At 50.3% G+C, this 24,341-nt stretch overlaps 1 protein-coding gene and 1 long non-coding RNA gene across 3 annotated transcripts in view; one reads left to right on the top strand and one right to left on the bottom strand.

Annotated features, from left to right (window-relative positions):
• Zfp469 (zinc finger protein 469) overlaps positions 1 to 24,341 on the bottom strand; it is a 229,528-nt gene that overhangs the window by 158,860 nt on the left and 46,327 nt on the right. The window lies entirely within an intron of this gene.
• Positions 18,924 to 24,206, top strand: Gm34413. 2 transcript variants are annotated; one of them, XR_879284.1, is made up of 2 exons: positions 18,924 to 19,337; positions 23,801 to 24,206. It is a non-coding gene; the product is annotated as a predicted gene, 34413 (long non-coding RNA). The 2 variants fall into 2 exon arrangements; XR_879283.1 differs by having other exon boundaries at positions 23,780 to 24,206.

The following is a 24,341-nucleotide window of genomic DNA, read 5'->3' as shown; positions in this document are numbered from 1 at the left end:
GCCACTCCCCATCTCATCAGCCCTTGTATTTCTCGGTGTCTTAAGAAGCCAGCACAACCATCGTCCTGGACAGAAGCTGACTTGGGGATTTTTCTCAAGGTCACAGAGATTCACGGACAGAATTGAGACTGAAGTTCTAACCTTAGGGGTTATTAGTAAATCATCTACAGAGGGTAAGGGGCATACAGTTACCTAGCTGGGATAACTAGTACAGTGGGTAATAGGTGGGCGGTTACATCGCAGGGATCGTTAGTACAACTGTAAGTAGATGACTGACATCCGTGGACAACTAAGATAAGGAGTGGCTGCATACACATCTATGGATGAGGAGCCCAGCAGCTCAGGGTGATTGGCTACGCATCTGTGGATACCTAGCACTAGTAGGGGTGACAGGTTAAACTCGCCCGGTGGGTATACTCGACCTGTGGCATATCCACGGACTAGTACAGCAAGGGACAGGTGGCTTGTCATCCTGTGGTAGATGAGTGGCATGGCTGCTGAGGCCTCCTCTAAACCTGAATCTCTCTCACTGTGTGCCTTGGGGAGGGCATCTCTTCCCTTTGAGCCTGAACCCTATGGGCTACTCACTGATGTGGCACCTGCTGTGTGCCTGAGAATACATTCATAGTGTGACCAGGGGCACTCGTGTTGGGTTCAGGAGTCTGGGTAACTGTTTGGAAGAGCACCCGCCATCTGGTGAATGGCTACCCACCTCTCCACAGGGAGACAAGACCTGGTAACAAACTGCACATTTTCCCACATTGATACCTGCTTCCAGACACTCTGCCCTGACGGGGAGACTAACGTGGCAGCTCCCTCCAAGGTCAGCCTCAGCACAGACCACGGAGCCGTGACCACCATGTGGCCACTTTTGTGGCCAAGCCTGAACCCAGTGAATCATCAATACACAGGATCCAGCCATGAGATTCCCTGAAAAGGGCTGGTAGCAAAACCAACAGACACATTAGAACCACGGAACAGGATGTCCTGGCTTCAGGGAACCCAGGTGGGACCCGATCCAAATAAGAAGCAACAGGGTTTTCAGAGTACCCCCTCCCACCCCACCCCACCCCCAGCTCCGAAAGGCACAGGCTGTGCTCGCCACTGTCCCTGAGAACAGCAGAAGCCAAGGCTGCAGAGAGGCTCTGGGAGCTCCTGGCCTGTGTTTTGGATCCAGCAGAAGTGGGCCGCAGTCATAGCTCATGCTCGCCCCCCCCACCCCCCGCCCCCTGCCACCACAAGCTTTCCAGCCACAGCCATGAGGTGACATCATGGGGTCAGGGGCTATAAACCGAACTCAGTCAGAAGAAGAGAAAGAATGGGAGAGGGTGGCCCTCAAACCCACTTCCTGTCTCCTGATCATCTGGTGATCTCCTGTGTCAGCTTCGGTTCCTTCCCCTCCCGCCAGCTTCCCTCCCTCCTTGCCAAAGCCACAGGCTCCCCTCCTCCACCACACTTGATCAGAACCAGGAAAGCGGCACCAGAGCAGGTCCCTCCACCTCCTAAGAATACCGGGACCCTCTCATTGGGAGCCAGCTTGGCCTCTGACATAGCTAGTGCATAGCCACAACCTGCAGACCACCCCAGTCTGCCCCCGAGCTGGTAGCTCCAAGGGGCAGGTGCTGCCCAGATGAAGTGAGACTGGGGTCCAGGTACTATCCTCTAAGTGACATGACATTGTCAACATTGCTCTGGGACATCCACACCCTTCTCTGGACCTCAGTTTCCCCAGCTGCCAAAGGAAAGGGTGGGTCTGGCTTCTGAGGTCCCAGACACAGATGGATGAAGGGGTGAGTCAGAGCGCAGGGCTGCGGTCTCACGTGGAAGCAGAACTTCGATGATTTCACGAGAGGCAGAGCACAGTCTCCTCTGGCGGAGCCCTTGCAGCTTCCCAAGTTAATCACCATGGGAACGATTATCTGGCCATCGGGCCATCCTCCTGCCCTCCTCGAAGCTCCATCCCGCCTTCACAAACCTAGAGGGGAATCTCCACAATTTACACAGACCATCAATCACACGCAAGCAAGATTTCTGTTTCAATAGCTGGGCATAAAGAAAGTAGCAAGAGTCGTTGGGGTTGAGCCTAACATGTCCAGCCCTTCTTCTGTCTCTGGGACACTGAGGTCTCAGAGTCACATCCCATTTCTATGATTTCTTTAAAAATTACACAAGCCATTATTCATCCATCCAGTGAGGATGGTCCCCGTCTTGCCTACCAAAGCAGGATTAGGCGCTAGAGATACGTCTCAAGAACTCTGTTACTTCCTACCTGGACCAGGGATGGCAGAGGGTCTAACCTATAACACCAGTCCCCTGAAGCCTCTCAGATCATCTCAGACCTCCCCAGAAAGCCCCCACTCATTCACAACAGCTCAGAGTACACATTAATAAGTCGAATATTTTCCTACGATCCCTCTCTGCTGCCTGAGAAAATGGCTACTGATCGTTCACCACCCTAGTTCATAAGTCATTCCAGATCATAGAGCCAGGCCCTGCTGCCCTCTGTTGGCCTCCTCATCTTCACGACTTTTCCAGACTGGGAAGGGGGGGTGGGGGGGGGGTCATTTGTCTACACTACAAAGCCTCGTGCTCTTCTGACAGCACATCCTATGTACTCATTATTTATTGCTGAGATCTCTGTGATTACAACACAGCCCAGCTGGAGTCCTGACAACAGGCAATTTGCAAGCCACCAGCCACGCCTTGAAGCCCAATCACATCCTCGCCCAAGTGTGTTCCGCTTAAAGATAGCACGTGAAGAAAGAGCAGCCTGTCAGGCCACCCCTCTGAGGCTTCCAAAGCCCTGGGTTCTCAGAACATGTCCAGCACGCATTGCCTCATGACCCCCTCTAAGGCTGAAGTCATGGAGAAAGTGCTCTCTAAGAGAGCAATGAGGACTGTCTCCAGCTGAACTATTCTATAAATGTCTGCGAGTCCCTCACCTCTCGCGGAACTCAGCCCTCACGGTGCACTTGGCTCTTGCTCGCACTGTGGAACCCAGCCCTGCTTCCCCCAACGCTGCCTCCTAAAGACAGAGCATCAACATTTTCCCTCTTGGCCGGCACTGTCCTGGCATGGGGAAGGGCCGATTTATGCATGTCAACTGCCATGTTGACAGACTGCTGGACAGAGGCATTGATCTGCCCTGACTGGGGTAAGAAGGGAGTGAGGAGGGCCAGCGGCCTGGGGCACCAGAGGTGTGGCCATGCTGTTGCTCTCTCCACGGGAATGAATCACTTCCAGATGCTGCCCTAGCACCTGGTGCCCAAAGCCACGGGCCCCATATCTGTGAGAATCCCTCCAGGCAGATGGCACGGCTAACAAAGGCGGTTTCTCCCATCATGACTGTGCTTGGCATGCTCAGAGAAACCACTCCCCAGTAGCTGGCAAGTCCTGGGACAGACCTCAAGGGTGAACTCCCTTGTCTGAAACAAGCCACGCCCCCTCGTCCTTCTGAGCTGACGTCATAGGACCACGCACCCTCCCTCCCGGGGCTGATCTCCTGGGGCACGGAGGCCATGGGGCATTCATGGCCCACGGTGCTGGGCTGTACTCTGGGTGTGTAGCCTGGGTTCTCTAGGTTCTTAGTGGAAACAGGAGTGTGATCAGAAACCACGCTGTAGACACGTGGGCTGGCGAATGTGTGCAGAGGCCATGGTCAGGTACTTAGAAGGGGCTGGCTCTTGCTGTGGTCTGATGGTTGTGCGCCGCCCGCCCCCCCCCTCCCCAGTCTGTATGTTGGAAACCACTTTTCCAAGTGACAACAGGAGGTGGACCCTGTGGGAGACGATAAGTCACGTGAGTGGGGCCCTCATGAATGGATCAGTGTCCTATAAAAGAGGACTTAGACCACTCCCTCCCTGCTTCTACCACATGGAGGCGCGGGAAAAGCTAGCCATCTGTGGAGAAACGGTACCTCACTCAAAGGAGTATATTGCTACTTTGACCGTGGACTACTTACATTCCAAGACTCTGGAACTGATGAGGCCAATTTCTTATAAACCACACAAAGTACAGGATTTCATAATGTTGGGTCAGGGGGACTAAGATGACCCTTCCTTGTCTTCTTCACCTCTACCTTCACTGCTGTCGTCTTCATCACCAACATCTGTATCATCATCATCATCACCACCACCACCTTCATCATCACCATCACCAACACCAGCACCAGCAGCATAACCGCCACTGTCACATGGGTAACTCAGCCCTCTTCTTCTCCTCGACTGATCTAACTTCCTTGCTTTGGCTTCTGAAGAGTAGGAAGCAGAGCTCTAGTAAAATGGCCTGGAGACCCTGGGGTCCTGCGCCAGGATAGACACCATTGTCTCTTCCTTTGGCAGTGTGCTGCAGTTCTGAACAACGTGGGCAAATCCTTGTGCTAAGAGTTTCTAAGGAGACACTCAAAAGAGTTGCCTCTGCCACACCCTCTGGAGTACCCAGGAGAGAGTCCGTGCTCTCTTTGCACCATAGTCCTCTGGGTCCATGTGCCCTGGACACTCTCAGAGCATGGCAACATACCCACCACTGGTATAGACCGAGCAAGCACCCAAGGCTGAGTGAACAAGTTCCTCCTAGCCCTGGAGCTGAAGTCCGAGATGAAGGAGCTGAGTTGGATCCTGATGAGGCTCCTTGACCGATCTTGTCACAGTGTCCTCAGAAGACACGGAGCCTGAGCTCTTGCCCTCTTGGAAGGATGCTGACACCATGACAGGGCTCTGCTCTCATGACCTCTGGCCATGATCACCTCCAAGGCCCAACTACGGAGCATCAGGGCTCCGATCTGAGAATCTCAGTTGAGTTCACGGTGCAAGCCTTACTTGGAGCTCCCTTAGATGTGAGCGGTGGCTCTCAGAGCGAGCACCACAGGCCAGCATGTGTTGTTGCTCCCATTTGCCTACTCTGGGCTTACAGAGAGTGGAAATGGCTATTGCTTGGCTTCAAGCTCTCGGCATGACCTACCAGGTCTTTGAATGAGAGGAATCGAGACAGGGTTTCTCTGTGTAGCCCTGGCTGACCTGGAACTCGCTCTGTAGACCAAACTGGCCTCAAACTTAAAGAAATCTGTGTGCCTCTCCCTCCGGAGTGCTGGGATTAGAGGTGTGTGCCACCACTAGGCTTTTGTTACTACATCTTGATGGTTGAAGACTAAATACTGACTGAGTGTGACACACTGGACACCCTTCCAAGCACTTCCTGTTGCACCTTGACCATTTGGCTGCTGGTGACACAGTCCAATGGGTGGTACCATTTAGTGCTCCCTTTATCATTGGTTGTTGGGGAAGCAGCTGATTTAATTTAGATGTTTGGGCCCCGGATCCAATAGCACCCCACCTGTAGGCTGCTGTGTGCTCTGGCAGGGAGCTCTGCACCCTCATGAGAGCCTCCATAAAGAAGGATGGAGCATTCCGAGCAACACACTGGATCCCATCTGGCTGAAGCATTGTCCCCTCTGTGTGAGGAGTGAATGTTAATGTGACTGCTGTAACAAGTGTCCACAGACCTGGCAGGTTCAATCACTCCAAGCCTGGAGGTCAGCAGACCTAAAGGAGAGGTGTGCCCAGGTTGAGTGCTGTGGTAGACCCTCCAGGAGGCTGTATCCTCATCCGAGCGCTTCCGGTGGTCCCCGCATCCCCTGGCTCCCTTCTATCTGCAAAACCAGCTCCGCGGTTTCCCCATCTCTCTCACCATTTTCCATAACAACAGCTCCTCTCAGGCTCTGACCTGGGGAAGAACACTGTGATTCTCTGTGCCAGCCCAGAGTACCCAAGGGATCTCCCTGCCTTAAGATGCTTCACTCAATCCCAAAACTGTGACTATAACAGAACATCGTATTCCAATGTGTCAATGACAAGGCAGTGCTTTCTCGTGTTCTGGGGTTGGGACCTAGGCATTCTGTCTACACACTGCTTTTTCTTTTGGGTGGCTGTCGTAAGGAACCGAGGCAAATGCGTTGAGAAGAAACCCATTCTGTTTTATGTGGGGAAACTGAGGCCCATCCACAGCAACACCACACACACACAGGAAGAAAGCATTTGACTCCTTAGGTGATTTTCACTAACTGTGTATCTCTTCTGAAGTCCCCTCTGAGAACCAAGTCTCATGGCTACAAAGGAGGAAAGCAAGTGACATCATGTCCCAGAAGTCACAGGTTCCCACCAAGAGTCACCTGAGTTGGAGCGCCAGTCCTTGCCCTGCCTACCTCTACCATTTCTGAGAGGTCACCAAAATCAGCCACCCCTATCGCTGCCACCCTGCTCCTGGGCCCAGCCTGCAGCAGAGGGGAAGCTGTTATCAGAGAGATTCAATTTGCTGCTGTCCTGGTGGACTCCCGTCGTCCTGCTCATGGCTCCATCCATCATGTTCAAAGATGAGCTCCAGAGGTAACCCCATACTGTCTCCAGTGGCCGACTGCCTCTGGCCTGCTTCTAGTCACCTTTGGAGTGTGAGACCCACATACATCTCAGAACTCAGCCTGTGTGTGTGCTGCCTGGGGCTGGACTCTGAGCTAAAGTTCCCAATGACTTGAGGAAATCATTTAACTTCCTGAGGGGCTAAGATAAAGATGGCCCCTGCCCCTCTGGCTCCACGAAACAATTGTCTGACCCTCATTTCTGCCCTCAGCCTCCAGGGCACACAAATGTGTGGTTCAATGAGCTCTCTAGGTCCCCACTTCATTCCTCATAGCTCATGTAATTTCACCCTGGCTTAGCCACAGGTCTCCAAAACCCCAATCGAGCAAACTGTCTGAGACATATTCCGTTTCTCCCTTCAAGCCCTCTGAGCACCTATCCCCTTCTGACCTTTTGGGACTTGGTCCCCACGTTCTTGTGATTAGATTGTTACTCTCTCCAGTGTGTCCCTTCAAACCCGTCCCCTAACATAAGCTGGGTCAATTCTCCCACCCAGGTCCCATGGAACAGCATGGTTGGTTGTGACTGACACCCTGTGCTGCCTGTCCTATTGACCCTCTTATCTCTCACTCTCCATGGACACCCCCTACCTGGTCTTGCCTTCAACAGGATAGCCATTAACAGCACAGGAGGACAGGAGACAACTGGGGACCCTCAGGGAATCAGTGAGGGATAGTTGTGCACAGACAACTTCAGGTGGATAAAGCCAGGGGATTTTTTTTTTGAAAGCTGCTCCGTACACCAACCACAGCCATGTGCACCCCGGAGGACCCCCTGTCCTGTGGCCACCGAGGTGGGTCTCGTGTTTGGCAGGAGAGCCATAGCAGCTGGTTAATTTCTCTCTGCACATGAGCCTGACAGGATGAAGGATGGGTTGGATAACCACGTGGGTCCTCGTGCTAGGCTAGCTGATTTCACAAACAGGAGGGGCAGCCTGCCAAACACTCCGCCTAATCAAGGAAGACATGCTGCCACCCTTCCCCCAGTGAGGGCCCAGGGCTCTCACAGAACCTCAGTACCCAGGGGCTTTCTTCCCCTCAACAGCTACGTCTCCTCCACCTGCTAACATCCCAAGAGTCACCCAGAGTAACAGGAGCTGTGCCGTTTGGAAACGGCATCCAGTTCAAATCCTATCCGTGCTGTGTCTAGCTACAATCCTGCCCTATACCTCAGTTTCCCCATCTGTAAAAGGGTGCTGTTTTAAAATAAGGAGGCTGCTGAATTTCTGTGAGAAGCAATGACCTTAGGCACCTGCTCTGCTGGTGCATGGCAATGTCACCCAAGGTTATGAACAGGCATCAGCACTCTGGAAAAGTGCAGCCTCCAGTTCCCAGGGAGGAATAAACTGCACAATGTGACACTAAATTATTGTGATCTACTCATAGCCCCACAACAACTCGACAGGTCCTTCTGCTATAAGCAGCAACACCCCCCACCCCCCACGTAGAATACCTGTTACTAATGAAAGAAAGAAAGCTAAATTCAAGACTTCAAAGCCCTAGCCAGAAAGTTTATTCAAGGTCCATGACTCATGCGGCTTGCTAGCTAGGAGAGCTTTTTGGGCCTAGAGCAAAGAACAAAGGCTGTCAAGTCATCCCAGGAACCAACTAGCCATAAAGATAGGGAAGACATACAAGAATGTCCAGACTGGCCTGGCGCCTCCCTATCTCCAGCCCTTCTGACCTAAGTTAAATGTTAACACCAGATGCTCTGCTGTTACCTCTATCTGCATGTACAGTCTGCTGATGTTTAAATGGACCAATCATGTGAAACTGCGCCAATTCCTCCCCCAGCCCCAGCCCCTTTTCTATAAAAACCCCTAGCTTTCAAGCCTCGTAGTTGAATCCACTTTCTCCTGCGTGAGATAAGTTTCGACCCAGAGCTCCGCCATTAAACTACCTCGTGTATTTACATCAAGACGGTCTGTTTGTGATTCTTGGATGCACACCGAATCAGGAACTGAGTGGGGGTTTCCCCACTAGGTTCTTTCACTACCCATCCCCCAACACTGGTTTCTGAGACCACATCATTCCAGGACCTGAGAAGCATCTGTGGCTGAGATGGGGACAGTCACTGAGCTGAGCCCAACTGACCATAGGTACAGTGAAGCCAAGTTGCCACAACAGGACCCTGTGCTCTGACTGCTGAGGAGGCTGTGGGGTGGCTGTGTATATCCAAGAGGTAATCAACAGACAGAGACCCACCAATGAAAGCAATGTGAGTGTGAGGTACAGCCACTGTTGCTGCAAGCACCCCTCAGATCCACGTGGGTCTGTAGAAGGATAACTTCCTGACCCTGGGCTGGGAACAGTAATGGCGTGTGTACATGGCCGGGCCTGTCCTCCTGCCAGCATGAACCTGAGGCCCCACAGGAAGCAGGGCCCAGGAGTAACCTGCTTCAAACTCACAGGAGGCAGAGCCACAGGCCTGGCTGAGCCCACCCCCACTGTGGGAAATAAGATCACAGTGGGAAGACGTGGGCACTGGGCAGGAGAGGACATGTGACCACCACTGGCCACAGTTGTGGGATAGCCCTGGGGCTGCTTGTATTTTTATGCTAATTTCGCATAAAAAAGGGAGGGTATGCGGACTCAGGTGACTTCCTGTAAACCTTCCCACCTTAATTTGTAAAATAAAGGCTAGAGCCAGTGATTGGGCAGGAGAAGAGTAGATCAGAAGGTTTTGGGAGAGAATGAGGAGGGGGACAAGAGGACTATGGCAGAGGAGGAAGAAGTGGCAAGAAAGTGGAGCAGTAGCTGTGGCCTGGGGAAACTGCAAGTCTCATAGATGGGGAAGATGGTAGTGGAGTGGTAGATCTGCCCAATCTAGGCGTACAGCTTGTGTTCATATCAATTGAGTTGGGTTTTCTTTGCCTGGGCTTATTTGGGTTGGAGATTTACCACAACGCCAGAGAGACGGTGACACTTGAGGGTATCTGTCCTCCTGTCACACCCCCTTCTCACACTCTGTTCTGAACCTTTTAGGGGTCACCACAGCTCTGGGTCCCACACTCTGTTCCTTTGCGAGTGATGGTCGGTGTCTGAAAGTGACAACTCAGGAACAGCAAGAAATACCTGAAAGGAGCTGAGCACCCACAGGGCCCTGCCTGTGCTTCCTGGGTGTCCTCGTAGAGTACCAGGAACAACTCTGCCCTTCTCAAGGCTGCTGAGGATTCACGAGATGTCATTAAGTGTGGCCTAGTAACTGGCTAAGTCATTGGTGGCTTGAAAAGTCCCAGGCATTCCGGGATGGGGCCCTCAGGAGGACACAGCCAGCTAGCCTTCCTCCTGTAAAGCTCAGAATGGCATGAGGGTCAGAGAGAAAGCTGAGCTGAGCTGGCTGCTAGTATGTGTAACCCATCCATGACATAACTTCTTTCCTAACTGTCCAGAGCACACCGCATATGGCCGATAGAGTTTTGGACACTGTGGTTCTTTGTGCTTTTTTCCTCTAGCTCAGAAGGAATAGAAGCAGCCTGAGCCCCTCCTCTTGCACACTGTAGCCTGTGGAGAGTCAACCTCTAAAATGCTCAGAAGGCATGGCTCTAAACAGGCTCAGCGTTGGAGACCTGTCATATCCCACACAGCCCAAATTTCCATCCACACATAGGTATCTGGTTCTATCTAGCATCTACTGTAGGCTTCTGGTGGCCATGCCTTGCTATCTTTCTTGAAGACATGTGGTCTGGGCAGGCCTGCCTAGCTCTAAGAACGGCCATAAAACCAGCCCTTCCTCCATCGCCTGTCTGTGGGGTTTGAAAGGGCAGTGACCTGAGTTTCACACACAAAGCCAGTGTCCCAGGGCTGCTCAGGGTCGAGCTGTGCATCAGATGCTTCTCTGAGCTCTGACTTGCCCCCTACACCAGTGTTTCCACCCGTGCTGGAGAGTGTCCAGGCTGGATTCCCCCATCTGCAGCCAAAGGCTCTGGAACGGTTATTTTTCCTGCCGCTGTGATAATATATCCCGACAAAAGAAACCTCAAGTTGTAAGAAATGTAAATTCCAGCCCTCTCAGGCTTGAGTCAGAACCCTTGGGAGGGCCCACTGGGACCCAGCAGCCCGAAGCTCTCAAATGCATGGCCTGACGATACGTGTACCTCCATGGCCCAGAATAGCTCTGAACGTGGCCCAACACAAAACTGGAAACTTACTTAAAATATTGGGCTGCTTGTGGATTTTACTTTTTATGTTTCTGTACCTTGACTCTGTGGTTTCTCAACATAATCTGTACATGGTAAGGTCACGTTGCCATGCCAAATGGACATACCTACTGGCTGAGCACAAGAGGGCCAAGAGATATTTGTCCAGACGTGCCAGATCCTCCCCAGTGGCACAGAATGGGATGCTACTGACCACTAGCATGCTGTCCTTGGAGCCAGACACATCTCAACATCCTTTTCAAAGGTCCAGCACTCAGGGTGACCACCACAACCCGGGTGTATGAGGACATGACTCCCACTACCCCAGGAGCTCACCCCAGGGCCAGCATCACTACGGCACTGCGCTGATGTTTTGAGGGGAGGACTAGGGGCTTGAGGAGACATTTGGAAGTGTCATGGAGGAGAAGGGACAAGAACCGGACACTGGAAGGCTGTGGAGCTGACCAAACCAAGAAGGAGGAGCATTCCAGGCAAAGGTCGCTGTGAGGGTAAAACTGTAGAGGTGGGAAGGCTTGCTTGTGCTCGGAAGCTACATGTGCAAGCAACCGGAGCCAAGACCTGAGCTCCAAAGGAGACGCGGGGTCACAAAAGGAGACATGGCGGAGGAAGCAGCAGCAGCTCCCTGTGCCCAGCCACAGGAGCCTGCAGAGCCCCAGTGAAACCCAGGCGCTGCCCCGCCCACCCAGGCTGCCTGGCCTGCCCTGTCTGTCTTCCCAGACCACTATCCTGAGACCCTGCTGGGGAAGACAAGGGCAGCACAGAGGAGGAGGGGGAAGATGGAAAGGATCTGAGACACTCCAAGATAAACATGACAGGCTGAGCCCTAGTCCACCAGCCATGGGAAAAAAAAATTAGCATTAGCCAGCGCATTTTAATAAAGCACACGGTCTGGTTTTGATTTCACAAATGTAAAAAAAAAAAAAAAAGAAAAGAAAAAGGAAAGAAAGAAAGGAACACAGGCAATCTGGAATTAAGCTGGACTTCAAGTCTGTTTTTATAAACCACATTTGGGAGTCTCTTGGTATTGCTAAGATTCAATTTACAGTCATCTCTTCAAGCCAAAGAAAAGTAGAGAAGAAAAGACCCCAAACAGTCATGGTGCAGGGGCGCTGGCTACACAGCTGGTGACTCGCCACTTAACCAGGCAGCAGGGCAGGCTTCCTGCACAGTTTGGCTCTCAGGCAGTTCTCATCACCTACACTGCATGATGTCACGGTAGGGCAGTCACTTTCCCTTTTGTATTCCATGGAGTTTACAGGCTCATCACAGAGCAAGCGTCCAGTCTCAAAAGATACTGGGTGCGACAATGGCCCTCTGCCCAGTGCCAGCTGCTCACAGAACCCAGAAGAGCTGGGTGCTGAGCCTTCCTAGACCAGGAATGACACTAGAGTCCCTCCCATGCCAGGGCCTCATCCACCAGGTGAGCTGCAGTCCAGACAGCACCAGTAGGGACCTCTGCTAGATCCACGGGTCATACTGGCAGCATCACACGCCTAAACCAGATACCTGCAACTGAGGTTCCTCTAGCTTTCAAGACAAAAGATGCCTCTCACAGGCCCTCAAGCCTTGAGCACCTCTCACTCCACCTCCACCTGCTGAGTTGCAGGAGACTTCTGACATGACAAACCTTGCTATTGTGCCTCCTCAGGGCCCATCTCCTGAGTTGTGTCCTTGCTCTCTTAGGAGCCGCCCTGAATCACAGCAGCTTCCTTGGGTCCTTTGACCACATCCCCACTTCCAACCAGGATGAAGAACAGGGAGCCCTCACAAGCCAGTGTCCACTTCACTTGGCACACATTTCCCCGGCACAGAGTAGCTTATACACACACAGGCACACACCGGAACACGCAGCACACACACTCATGGTACAGGTATAGCAGCCTCCCAGAAGCAAGTGCCACCCGCCCTGCACCCTCTTCTATTTGTACCATGCTAGTGCTGAGGTATGAAGCCATCTTCTAACTCCCAGCCCCACGCGTTTCCCTCTACAAGAACAGCAGCCCCAAAGCCCTGGAGCCAGTATACTGACTGGCCTTGCAGAAACTAACATGCCAGAACCAACTGCCAGATGCTGAAGTCTTATCTCCCTCTCAGGTGCAGACACAGCAACCCCACCAGGGAAGTGGGGGCCCAGAACTTCAGCCCTTCCAGCCTGCTAGTCTTAGCTGGGAGAAACCCATCTTCCCAGTCCTTATTAATGGCTGACTAGGAAAGGCCACGACAAGATGCTCTTGGCAAAACCTAATGAGTCCTATGGGATACAGAGGTACCCTTGAATGAAGAAGGGACATTAGAGTCCAGGAAGGAAGGATCAGGCTGACTCACCACTCCCACAGAATGGATAGCCCTGAGTACTGAGGAATTTAAAATGTCACATCTGCCACCAAAGGACATCACGACCATTGCACCCAGGCAGTGTAGAGTGGGATGCTCTGAGAGTGAGAGCCTGTGGTGTGCATGACGGGAGAGCGGTGTGCAGGGAAGAGTGGGGGATGGGCGGGTAGTCATGTGAGGGTGTGTAAACGAGTGGGGCGTGGGAGGGTTGTCATGTGAGAAAGTGCATGTGTTCAATTACATAAACATGTGACTGTGTCTGTAGCTACCCAAATGAGTCTGCGTGTTTGTGGATACACATGTATGCACGACGCATGTGAGTATGTGCACATGAGTGATGGTCTGAGTAACTTGTATGTAAATGATGTGTGAATCTGTGTGTGCACATAAATGATGCTGTGTATGAGTCTGTGTGCATGAGTGGCAGGTGTGTGACTAGTGTGTGTATGAGCCTATAAATGATTGGTGTGTGTGTGTGTGTGTGTGTGTGTGTGTGTGTGTGTGTGTGAATCCATGCACACATGAGCAATGATGGACAAGCTCTTAACATACTTGAGTTTACGAGAGACCCCTTCCTCCCATGGCACAGGCCTAGAGTCTCGGTAAAAAGCAACCCTTAAATCTAGAGCTGCGTCTGGCTCCACCGCGTCGGGAGGAGAGCCCTGGGCTCCCTGAGCTTCTTGAGGCAGAGTGCATCCCGCATCCACTGCAGCAAAATGAATGAGGTGGAGACTTCCCAAGAGGTGGTGACAGCGCTGGCTTCGTCCCAGGACAGGACCTTGTGCCCCTGGTACCACTGCATGATGGACAGTGAGCTGGGCATCTTCTATTGTCCCTGGTGGGCACACTGCACTTTCTGCAGGCAGCAGAAACAGAGTGACAAGCCCTGCCAGGACCCCAGAGGCAGGGTGACATGTGAGGGCAGGGCCTGTGGTTCAGGCTGGCTTCTCCCGCCTCTCAGGAGTGAAGAGAAAAACAAACTCCAAGCCAAAAGCCGAGGAAACTGAGCAGATGTGGCCAAGAAAACTCACATTTTTCTTTCCATTTTCTTTCTGGCTGCGTGTTTGAAGGGTGGAAAGACCGTTTAGTTCTGACCCATCTTTCCAAAGTGTGTGTGTGTGTGTGTGTGTGTGTGTGTGTATGTGTGTGTGTGTGTGTATGTGTGTGTTTGTGTGTGTGTGTATGTATGTGTGTTTGTGTGTGTGTATGTGTGTGTTTGTGTGTGTGTATGTGTGTGTGTATGTGTGTGTGTGTATGTGTATGTGTGTGTGCGTGCCTCACGTGGATGGAGCCCAGAATCAATATCGGGTATGGTTCCTCAGAAGCTCTCCATCTCACTTTTTTTCTTGGGGACCCAGGGTCTTTCACTGAGACCTGGGGATTACTTATTAAATGAGGCAGACTGGCCAGTGAACCCCAGGAATGTGCCTGCTTCTGCCTCCCAGAGCTGGGATTACACAGTGTGCGGAGGAGCACATATCCAACTTTAGGGAGGACTCCATCTCCTCCACAGAGGGGAATGTCGGGTCTGCAGACGCCCATGGCTGTACTGAGTTCTTGCCCCTATATAATTAGCACAGTGCCTTTCATTTTTCAGTCATCACTGAATGCTACATTTAAGTACATATGTTTTCTGTACACAGTACCCCATCTGCATTTTTGCAGGCCACGGTTTCAGTTTCCTGCAGTCAGCCACAGTCTAAAAACACTAAATGGAAAATTCTAGAAATAAACATTATGGTTTAAAAATATCACCACTCTTAGTAATTAATGGCATCTCTGTCTTCCTGCTTGAGATGCAAATCCATCCGCTGTCCAGTGTATCTGCTCAGTATATGCTGCTCACTCCTTAGTCTCTCAGCTATCACATGGGCTGCCCTGCTGTTACAAAGCCTTTGCTTGAGTCCCCTTTGTTTTGCTTGATAATGTTCCCAAAGTCCACAAGTCACGATGCCAAGGAGGGCCAAGTTCACATGACACGGAGTGACAGTTTAACTATGGTGCTCTGTGGCCATGCTGCAGGTACACATCACCCATGAGTTATGCATGGATGTGGTACTCTGGGATCCTGGAATCCACACCCACCCCACAGATAAGAAGGGATGGCTGCAATGAGCATGTGATTTTCCATTACTTTGTGTGGTGAATAAAACCCACTGATTTTCAAACGCGGAGGCAACATTTCCATTCCTGGTGTGAACGAGGCCACAGACATCACATTCTGATTGTGTGGTGCTGAGTTCAATTCATTTACACTCTGCTGAGAATTCCGTGAGTCCATGTTCACAACAGGTACTCATCTGCAGTCTTTATCTGAAATACTGAGCAGTTTGGATGTCAGGGTGATGCTGGCCTTGAGGTCTTGGAAAGTGCTTCTCCGGGGATGGACACAGATCAAGCCCCCTAAGTGTGTCTTAAGCCCACCACAGGGAACCCATGCCTCAGCACCCTCACTAGGCAGCTTTGGTTCCCTGGACGCTGAGTTTCAGAGACTTGCTTCACTCCTGGGAACAGGACAATGGCTGGAGGTGGGAGGGACCTCATTAGAGGAGGCGGCCTAGTATTCAACCCCAGCTCACTTACCCACAGTCCTCCTGGGCCTGCAGAGGCTTGGAGATGATGATGGGAAGATACAGCTGAATGGTACTCCAGACTGGAGGCTGAGGGAGCTGACGCCCATCTCATTCTCTCTCCTTCTGCATGTTGAGTTTCATGTATCCTCTCTCTAATTTCCCCAAGTGACAATAGGCACACTTTCTTCTTTACTAATGGAGGCATTTGATAACGTGACTGTCCCTCTAAGGACATCAGCTGCATTGCTGTCTTGGATCCACTGTCTTTCCAGTTGCATGCATTTTGGCGGTTTCCTGGCCTCCCTAATACATTCCTGACACATCCCAGAGCCTGCTGTTTGATGTCAAATACTTAGGGACTCTGCAGGTATATTTCTGCAATTGTTGTCTAATTATATTAACCCTCTTGAGGCCAGGAAGCATGCACTCTTAAATTGTTTGCGATCTACCATATATAGTCCAGGGTGTGTCTGTCTTGATGGATGGCTGTCCTTGTGTGTTCTGCTGGTTTTCTGTAAATGCCAAGTGAGTAAAGTTTGCTGCAGGCTTTTTCTAAGTCTTCTCCGTCCTAACTTCCTGTCCACTTGGCTCGTGGATTGTTGAAAGACGATGCTGACGTGTTTCCGGTGTCTTGGGATGAGCCGCCCATCCTAGGGACCCACTCAGTCACTGCCTCAGGTGCTGCTCTAGGCTGTGCACTTGCAAATCTAGTCCTCCATTAGCCAGCCTCTGAAACAGATGTCATCTTGGGATACCTAATAGTCAGTGGGAGACAGCGAAGGCCCCAGGGAAGGCTTCCCAAGGTGAGAAAATGGCCCCTGTGAACAGTGCCACTGGCTGGCTGAACCATACTGGCCTGCTGTAGACTTACTGGGCCAGCTGTAAGCATATAGCATTCGGTACAGTTCTCTGCCTGGCTGCCTGTTTCCTGCTGGTCTTCTGGTTGATCCATGACCAATACATCGGTACCTCGGCCTGCTCACATTTCTGGGATGGATTTGATGTGCTCAGTTTCCAAGGTTAGGTCAGCAAGGCAGAGTGGGTTCAACACCACAGAGCAGCCAGGCTATGGCCAGGAAGCGACTCCTCTGTCTCAATTCTGGACTTGCCCGTCACTCTTTGGTTGACATATCTGAGGGCTTTAGGGATACGCACAGGAGGGTGTTTGTCCTTGGGTGACTTACGTATCCCTGTGCTAGTCTGCGTCTGGAATCCACTTCCCTATCGACAATCCCACAAGCTTCTGTTTATTTGTATCTCAGAATAAATCTTTTCCCAACTTCTTTTAACCTGCTTGTGACTTACATTTAAATTATATTCCTATTTCCCCCAACTGTGGATTAAATTTAGGGCCCCACACCTGCTAGGCAGTCCTCTACCACTGGGATGTTTATATGCCAGGTCTCTTTGTGCTTTTCTTTTGAGATGTGCCCCAGTTTGTTGCCTGGGCCTTGAACTGGCTGTCCTCCTGTCCTATGCAGCTGGGATGACAGTTCTATGACACAACACTTATCTAAAATTATGCTTTTTATAGACTCGGGTTTTCCTTCCTTAGGCTGCCATATACTTAACTTGGGCTGTGAGGCTATTTGCATCCAATCACTACCCAGCTCCCAATATGCCTTGGCGCTCTTTGTTTTCCATCCCCATCTGGTCTTTGTTTCCTCCTCTCATCCCTGTTTTTAGGTTAATTCCGGTCTTGTTTCAATAGTTCTCTTTTATCTCCGGTCCTTTTTTTACTGACTGGATGGTTTCAGGCCAAAGGCCAACCTTCAGACAATGCTCTCCCCATTTTCAGCATTAGGAACATTCAGGAGCACACTTCCACCCTTCCATTCTTTGAGCTGGGCTTACAGGCTTCATTCTACGTCAGGAAGAAACCAAATAGCACATTGCTACTGTTTTTTGGTTGGCTGGACTTCTTTGCTTAGTTTTAAACAGTGAATTCTCTCATTTAGAGAGATGGTGGGACGGTCACCTTGAACTTCATCTCGTCTCTCCAGCATCACTCTTCCCAGCGCCTCTGCAATTCTGTATAGATGGAGATTTCCATCTGGAATCGTTTTCCTTCCCTGGGAAGGGTTCTCTTTAACATTTCCAGTGTGGCTGATGCGTTGACAAGAAATTCTATGGGTTTTTATTTGTCCAAAATAGCCTTTATTTTTTCCAATTTCGCATATTATTTTTACTGGGTGAAAGAAAATCACTCTTGACGGAGCCTCCCCCGGTGCTTCAAGATCCCCGCACATTGTCTTCTCAGATGGCCACACGTCTGCTGTGCCTCATACTGGTTCTTTTACATGGGATGTGTGTGCACATGCATGTGTGTGGATTATGTCTGGATCATGTACACATTTGTGTGTTCATGTGTATTTGTGTGCACGTGTGCATATGTTTCCTTTTAAAACTTCTGACTGCTTCTAACCTGTCTCCATCATGGCTCTCAATAGTGTTCCCAACGTGTTGTCACATGGCTCCTGTCATGGCTGTCATACATAGAGCTTACTAAGTCTCATGGTTTGAAGAGTTTAAAGTTTTGTCAAATTCAGATAAATTTCAATCATTATGAATAAATGGCAAATGATTAATAAGCAAGAGAATTAAAATTAACATGAGGTCCTATCCCTGCCCCTTCCTTCTCTTCTTAATGTGCTTATCACACTGTGGCCCGAGGACTTGCTCTAACCCCAAGAAGCCAATGCCCTATTCAGCTCATGGCTTAGTTTCATCCTATCCCCGTTTGGTTTGAAGGTGACATTTCTGAAGAATTCTCTGAAGCTTCAAATTCTGGTCTTCTATTTTGTTTTCCAGTGAATTCCATCTAGTGTATTTTTTTCCGTACATTTTTCATCTCCAAATATCCAAGGTTTTCTGCATGTTTTATTTCTCTCCACACATGATCTCAGCCTCCTCTTCTTTGCCAAACACACAGAGTGTGTTTCTAGGGCTGTTTTAGCATCTCTGTCTGTGAAGTCCTGTCACTTGATGGAGTTCTAATCGGTTGGTCTCCCATTGTGAGTCTTTGCTTTCTGCACGTCTGGTTATTTTTGATGGAATGCCAGCTACTGGGATGTCTATCATGGCTCTGTGGCTTCTGCCATCCTCCTGCACAGCTCTGGGCCTTATCCTGCTGGGCTGTCACTTGGCATCAGGTCCTTCTGAGGCTTGTGTATGGAGGGGCCAGAGCAGTCTTGGGCTAACCCTAATTTGCTATCAATACTGAGACCATCTTCTCTGAAGATTCAGCCTCACACCTGTGTGCTCTAAGGTCTCTCCACCTTGGGTGGTGGGAGCGAGCCACCTCAGCCCCCTTGGACTGCCCTTTCCCAGCCATCAGAAACTTCATCACACAGCGATCAGTCCGCAACACATTCAGTTGCTCTATAGATCCTTGGAGTTGGCTGTTCTTCCTCTCCAGGGCTCTGAATTAGAATTCTAATTCAGCCTGGAACACTCCAGTTTCTAGGGGCTCTGTCCTCTAGGGCCTTAGTCCTCTATCCCATTGCCCACTGTGCAGGAATGGCGTAGCCATCTAATAAGCCTTTCTCTTCTTGGCTGCCAACCTTGTGATGTTTATTGTTCAACAGTGGTTGTGCCCTGTGTTCTTTAGTAGGAGGAGAGGTACCATATCTACTCTCCATCCAAGTCACCACCTCTCTCCAAGGGTCAGTGAGGTACCCAGAAGACTCTTTAGACAAATGCAGGGCTGATGAGCCTTGGTCTTCATGTTTTAAAAATAAGCCTTAAAACAATGGTACCCTGTTCTGCTGTGATAATGTCCTTCCTCCATCCATAGGAAAGATACAGACTCAGCATAAAGGTGTCCTCCAAGACAGGGCAGTGATGGATCTTTATTAGTATGTGAGTACTATGCAATTTCTTTATCTAAACATAGCTACGGGTCCTTTCCATGGGTGGTGACTGGGGTCAGGTATCAACTAGCAACAGCAGAGACACAGTGACTGGAACTAAACATGAAGGAGATTTTTCATGGAGGCTGAGGACCTGTCTCAGTCAGTGAAGTACTTGATGTGTAGGTGTGATGACCTGAGTTTGATCCCAGAGAACTGGTGATTTAAAATAGCCGCTGTGGGAGAAGCATGACCACACATGATTTAAGTCCTGTGCTGGGGAGGTTAAGACAGGAGCATACCTGGAGCGTGCTGCCCAGATGGTCTAGCCTAGTGAGCTCCAGGTGCAGTCAGAAACCCTGTCTCAAAAACTAATGTAATCCATGATAAAAGAAGACACACGCTGGTGCACATGTGCACATGGCCCTGGACACGCATTACCACATACCCACACAAACACATGACTGTATGCTCTGTTTATGCTTATGTGTCTGAAGGTGAGATGGTACCAGACTTTCTGCAAGGTTGCAAAGCTGGAGAAGGCAGCTTTTTGAGAGGTACCACACGTGCCCAATATATGCCTGCCTTTCAGGGGTCCAGCTTCACCATGCACTCTCCTCTAACCACTGTGCCCGCAAAGTTAATTTGACACAGCCTAGAGTCATCAGAGAGTGAAGCCTTCATTAAGGAATTATCCAGATCAGGCTGGCCTGTAAGGAAATCTGTAGAGAAACTGTCTTGGTAATTCATTGATGTAGGAGGATTAAGCCCACCGTGGGCGGCATCATTCTCTAGGTAGGTGGCCTGGGGCTGTGTGAGGAAGCTAGATGCGTGTAAGTCTGTGAGTGAGCCAACACTCATAGTGTCCTTCTGTAGGTTCTGCTTCAGGTTCCTTCCCCAGTTTCCCAGGTGATAAGCCATGACCTGGAAGTAGAAGCCAAGTAAATCATTTCTTCCCCTAAGTTGTTTTTGCTCATTGGTGTCAGAAAAAAACAATTAGAACACCCAGACAGCAATGTGTCCACTGACACACAGTAAGTACTTCAACATCGGAGCAGGGCCAGGAGCCTCAGTGTTTAAGGAGCTGGGTTCAGCTGGGATGATGCTACCCCAACAATGGCAATCCCTCAGGCACCTCCATGCCTGCTTCCTCTCTAATAACCTGTGAGGGTGAAGGAGGCACAGGGTCCAGCTGAGGAAGTTCTCTCTATGGAGACTTGGAGACATGATGACCCTCTACACACACACACACACACACACCAGTACACCCCCTCCCCAATGTGTTCAAGATTCACACAATGGGTTAGGAATCCCAGGGGTCACTGCAGCCAACTGGTCTGTGGAAAGAGTCCTGCATCCATATTCAGCACCATTCACAAGAGCAGAGACGCTTGCCTAAGTCCGTGAGCAGACAAAAGGTAAAGAGAATGTGGTGTGTACACCGTGGGATGCTCTCCAGCCTTGAAAAGGAGGGAGAGGCTGCCGTTTGTCACAACGCTGTAGAACCTAGAGGGGTTGTACTAAGTGAGCCAGCCAGACACTAAACGACAAGTGTGATGGAATATAAATGTTAAACTCACTGGAACAAGGTGGGATGGCAGTTCCCGGAGGCTCAGGGTGGTGAGAGGCCGGTCACAGAGCAGATTCAGCCACAAGATAGCACATTCTGGGGCCTAACACAGCATGGGGAGCCTAGTTCGTGACACTGCCCTGCACACTTGGAAAGGGTCAGATGATATGTGTTCTCACCACATGTGTTCACACTGTAGCTCAGTTACGCCTGTCAAGTGACAGCTACTCAGTAAAGTGATGAGGACATGAACAAACTGGGTTCTAAAGAGGAGACAAGGATGAAAACACTTCTCTGAAAACACTTCTCAAAGCCACATTCCTCAGCAGAATAGAAATCAGTCATCACAAAGAAGAAAACTACCTCAAGACTCAAGATCCCGTGCCAACCAATGTGGTCACATACAGAACCATTTCAAGCCCCCAGGGGAGGGAAATGTGTGCTGCCCATCTCAGCAAAGGCTCCCAAAGTTCATAACCTGCATTAGCCTACTGCTGCTAAGAGCTTAGATGGCACCATTGTCCCCGAGCGCCTTGCTGTGCTCTGTTACTGGGCCGAGTGAACATGGGTCCTTTTAGTGCTTGGCTCACAACAAGAGGATTGGGAAGAGGCTTATAAATGGGCTTGAAAGGCTGTCCCGGCGCCGATCGGCTCTTACAAAACGGTATTTTGATCAGCAACGTGTAAATGAATCAGCAACACATGGCTTAAATTTCCCTAAAACACACACACACACAGGGCTTGGAAGTTACAGGGTGGGGAGGGGGGCGGTGATCTGAGCAACGCACGAGTTTCAGGATTTGTCCCATTCCAAACAGATAATTTAAGACGTCTGGCTGACATGGGAGCCCCGCTGGGTTCCTCCCTCTTTAGAGCGAATATTATTCTCATTAAAACAAAATCAGATCATCTGCCTCGAGGGCAAGCCATCCTGGATAGCAACAGCAGACTCCGTCCGCTACACACAGCTGCTTATAGGGCTCCTTGGAGGAGGCAGGTCAAGACACTGGCCGCCCCTCGCCCATTGAGGTCCCCCAAGCTTCTATCTGTTCTGCTTCCCATCCCTGCGAGCCGTTTGCCCATGGTTCTAGCGAGGTCAGACCAACAGACTGAGATCTGCTGACGTGGCTGGCTATGAAGGCATGTGGTGGGGGGCATGTTTATCATTCATACTTGAGGCTTCTCAATAGCCAGGCTGTTCTTGACCATGGGGGTGTACTTGTCGCACCCCACAATCCCAGGCCCTAAGGACGAAGCAGATTTCAGGAGACTGCTCACTGGGAGGCTGCTCTTCTCCCAGTGTCCTAGCTAGCCCTGGCTTCGCTCCAGATCCACCCAAAAGGGGGGATTCCATGCTAGACCCTCCCCTCAGAAGGAAGACCCAGCTGCTTCCTTGCAAGGGTTTGTAGAGCCTGTTCTGACCAGTTCTTCTCACTCCTGTCCCTGGTGACAGAGCTCTGTGATCTCCATCAGAGACTCTGAAACACTACAAAAGTCATATGCCAGTTTGATGAATGTGCTGCCACAGGCGAGAAGCTACTCAGAGACAGAAAGGAAAGCTCACCCACTCTGTATCTCTAAGGCCCTCTTCCATCAGCTAAGTTCATCCTAAGGCTTTTCCAGCCCTCTGGACATCTCTCGGCCTATGTATCCATCTGCTCATCCCATCTTTCCAGACATACACTGTCCATTTACCCACACAAGCCCACCCATTCATCCATCTACTGAATTTCCACACACCTATGTTCTTACCTATCCACCCACCCATTTGCCGGTTCTTCTATCTGTCTACCCAACCACTCACCTACTTACCCATCTGTGCATTCACCATCTGTCCATGCACCTACACATCTATCTATCCATCCTCTACTAACCCTCCTAGCTATCCATTTATCATCCATCTCCTACCTACTCATGTGTTCTTCCTGTGTCCATCAGTCTGTCTACTCATTGGCCATCCACACCACCCATCTACCAAGGCATGCAGCCATCTCTCCACCCATCCCTTTACATAACTGTATGTCTTCCACTCATCTACCTCTCCACCTGTCCATTACTCCTCTCCCCAAACAACCATCTCTTGAGCTGCTAACTGTCGATCCACCCACCTTCCTGACCACCCAACGCTCTTGCTGGATGCTGGGTTCAGGTCATCTGTGTCTAGCATAAGGCAGGCAGGAAGGTCAGCACAGCGATGTGAATCACCTGTGTGGCAAGGACCACAAAAGTAAACAAAGTCATTATGTCGTGAGTAGGATGGAGGGGGCATCAGGGTGACAGTGCAGCTTGTTACTCAAACCAAGACACTGTGTGAGAGATGGGAGCAGGCAGAGAGAGATGGGAGCAGGCAGGTCACTATCAACACAGGTACTTTTCCTACAATATCAATTTTCTAATGTTTGGTTTTCTTGAGATGGGGGTCTTTTTTTTTTTTTTTTTTTTTGGTTTTTTTCGAGACAGGGTTTCTCTGTGTAGCCCTGGCTGACCTGGAACTCACTCTGTAGACCAGGTTGGCCTCGAACTCAGAAATCCGCCTGCCTCTGCCTCCCGAGTGCTGGGATTAAAGGCGTGCGCCACCACGCCCGGCTGAGATGGGGTCTTACTACTTCTTCAGTCCTGGCTGGTCTTGACCTTGCTTCAAATAAGCCATCTCTGGAGTGCTGTGATAACAGGTACGCACTGCTGTGTTTGGCTGAAATACCAATATGTTGGCTAAAGTGATATGCTCTTCATTAGTGGCTCTATAAAATAGTTCTATTTAAGATCTCTTATCAAAAGTCACTATAAAAAGTAAAGACTATCCACATATTAAAGCAAAAATTTAAAAAGTCATTGTCTCAATGATCTAGACACTGAAAAAATGTTTCTTGCTTCACGTTCAGACATTTTAATTTCTTCCCAAGTGTGGCTTGCCCTGACGCCGTCTATGACAGGAATGTCTCTTCTCTTGACCTACCATCACCGTTCTTACATAAAATGCACCGCCGCCGCCACCACCACCACCACCACCACCACCCGGCCTTCATCAGTGCTGTGCCTTGTGACTGGCAACTCAGACTTCCTGACCCTCTGTCGGTCAGCACTGGGCAGAAGAATGGATCTTCTTGACAAAACGCATTTCCTGTCTGGAAAGCTGGCCACTTCTAGTTTCCCACATGGTACCATCTGGCTCTTAGAAGAAGATGCCGGCTTTAAGGAAGCCTTGCTATTTAGACAGATGCAGCATTTGTATCTATTGGAGAACTTTCCATCCCCCAATGTTTTACAAGGCAAAAGTCATCCAATAAACTGCCTCTCTTATTGTTTTTAGCCTTTTGACTAAATGTGAATTCTTAGGAATTTCAGGCTGTCTCAATGGCATTCCTTTTGGGTACAAAACATAAATACATCCATTTAAAAATATGGACTTCCTTGGGAGAGCAACCACATGTCCAGAGCATTCCA

Source organism: Mus musculus, chromosome 8 (assembly GCF_000001635.26).
Source record: "Mus musculus strain C57BL/6J chromosome 8, GRCm38.p6 C57BL/6J".
NCBI classification, from domain to species: domain Eukaryota; kingdom Metazoa; phylum Chordata; class Mammalia; order Rodentia; family Muridae; genus Mus; species Mus musculus.
This window is presented reverse-complemented; position numbering and strand designations above follow the sequence as displayed.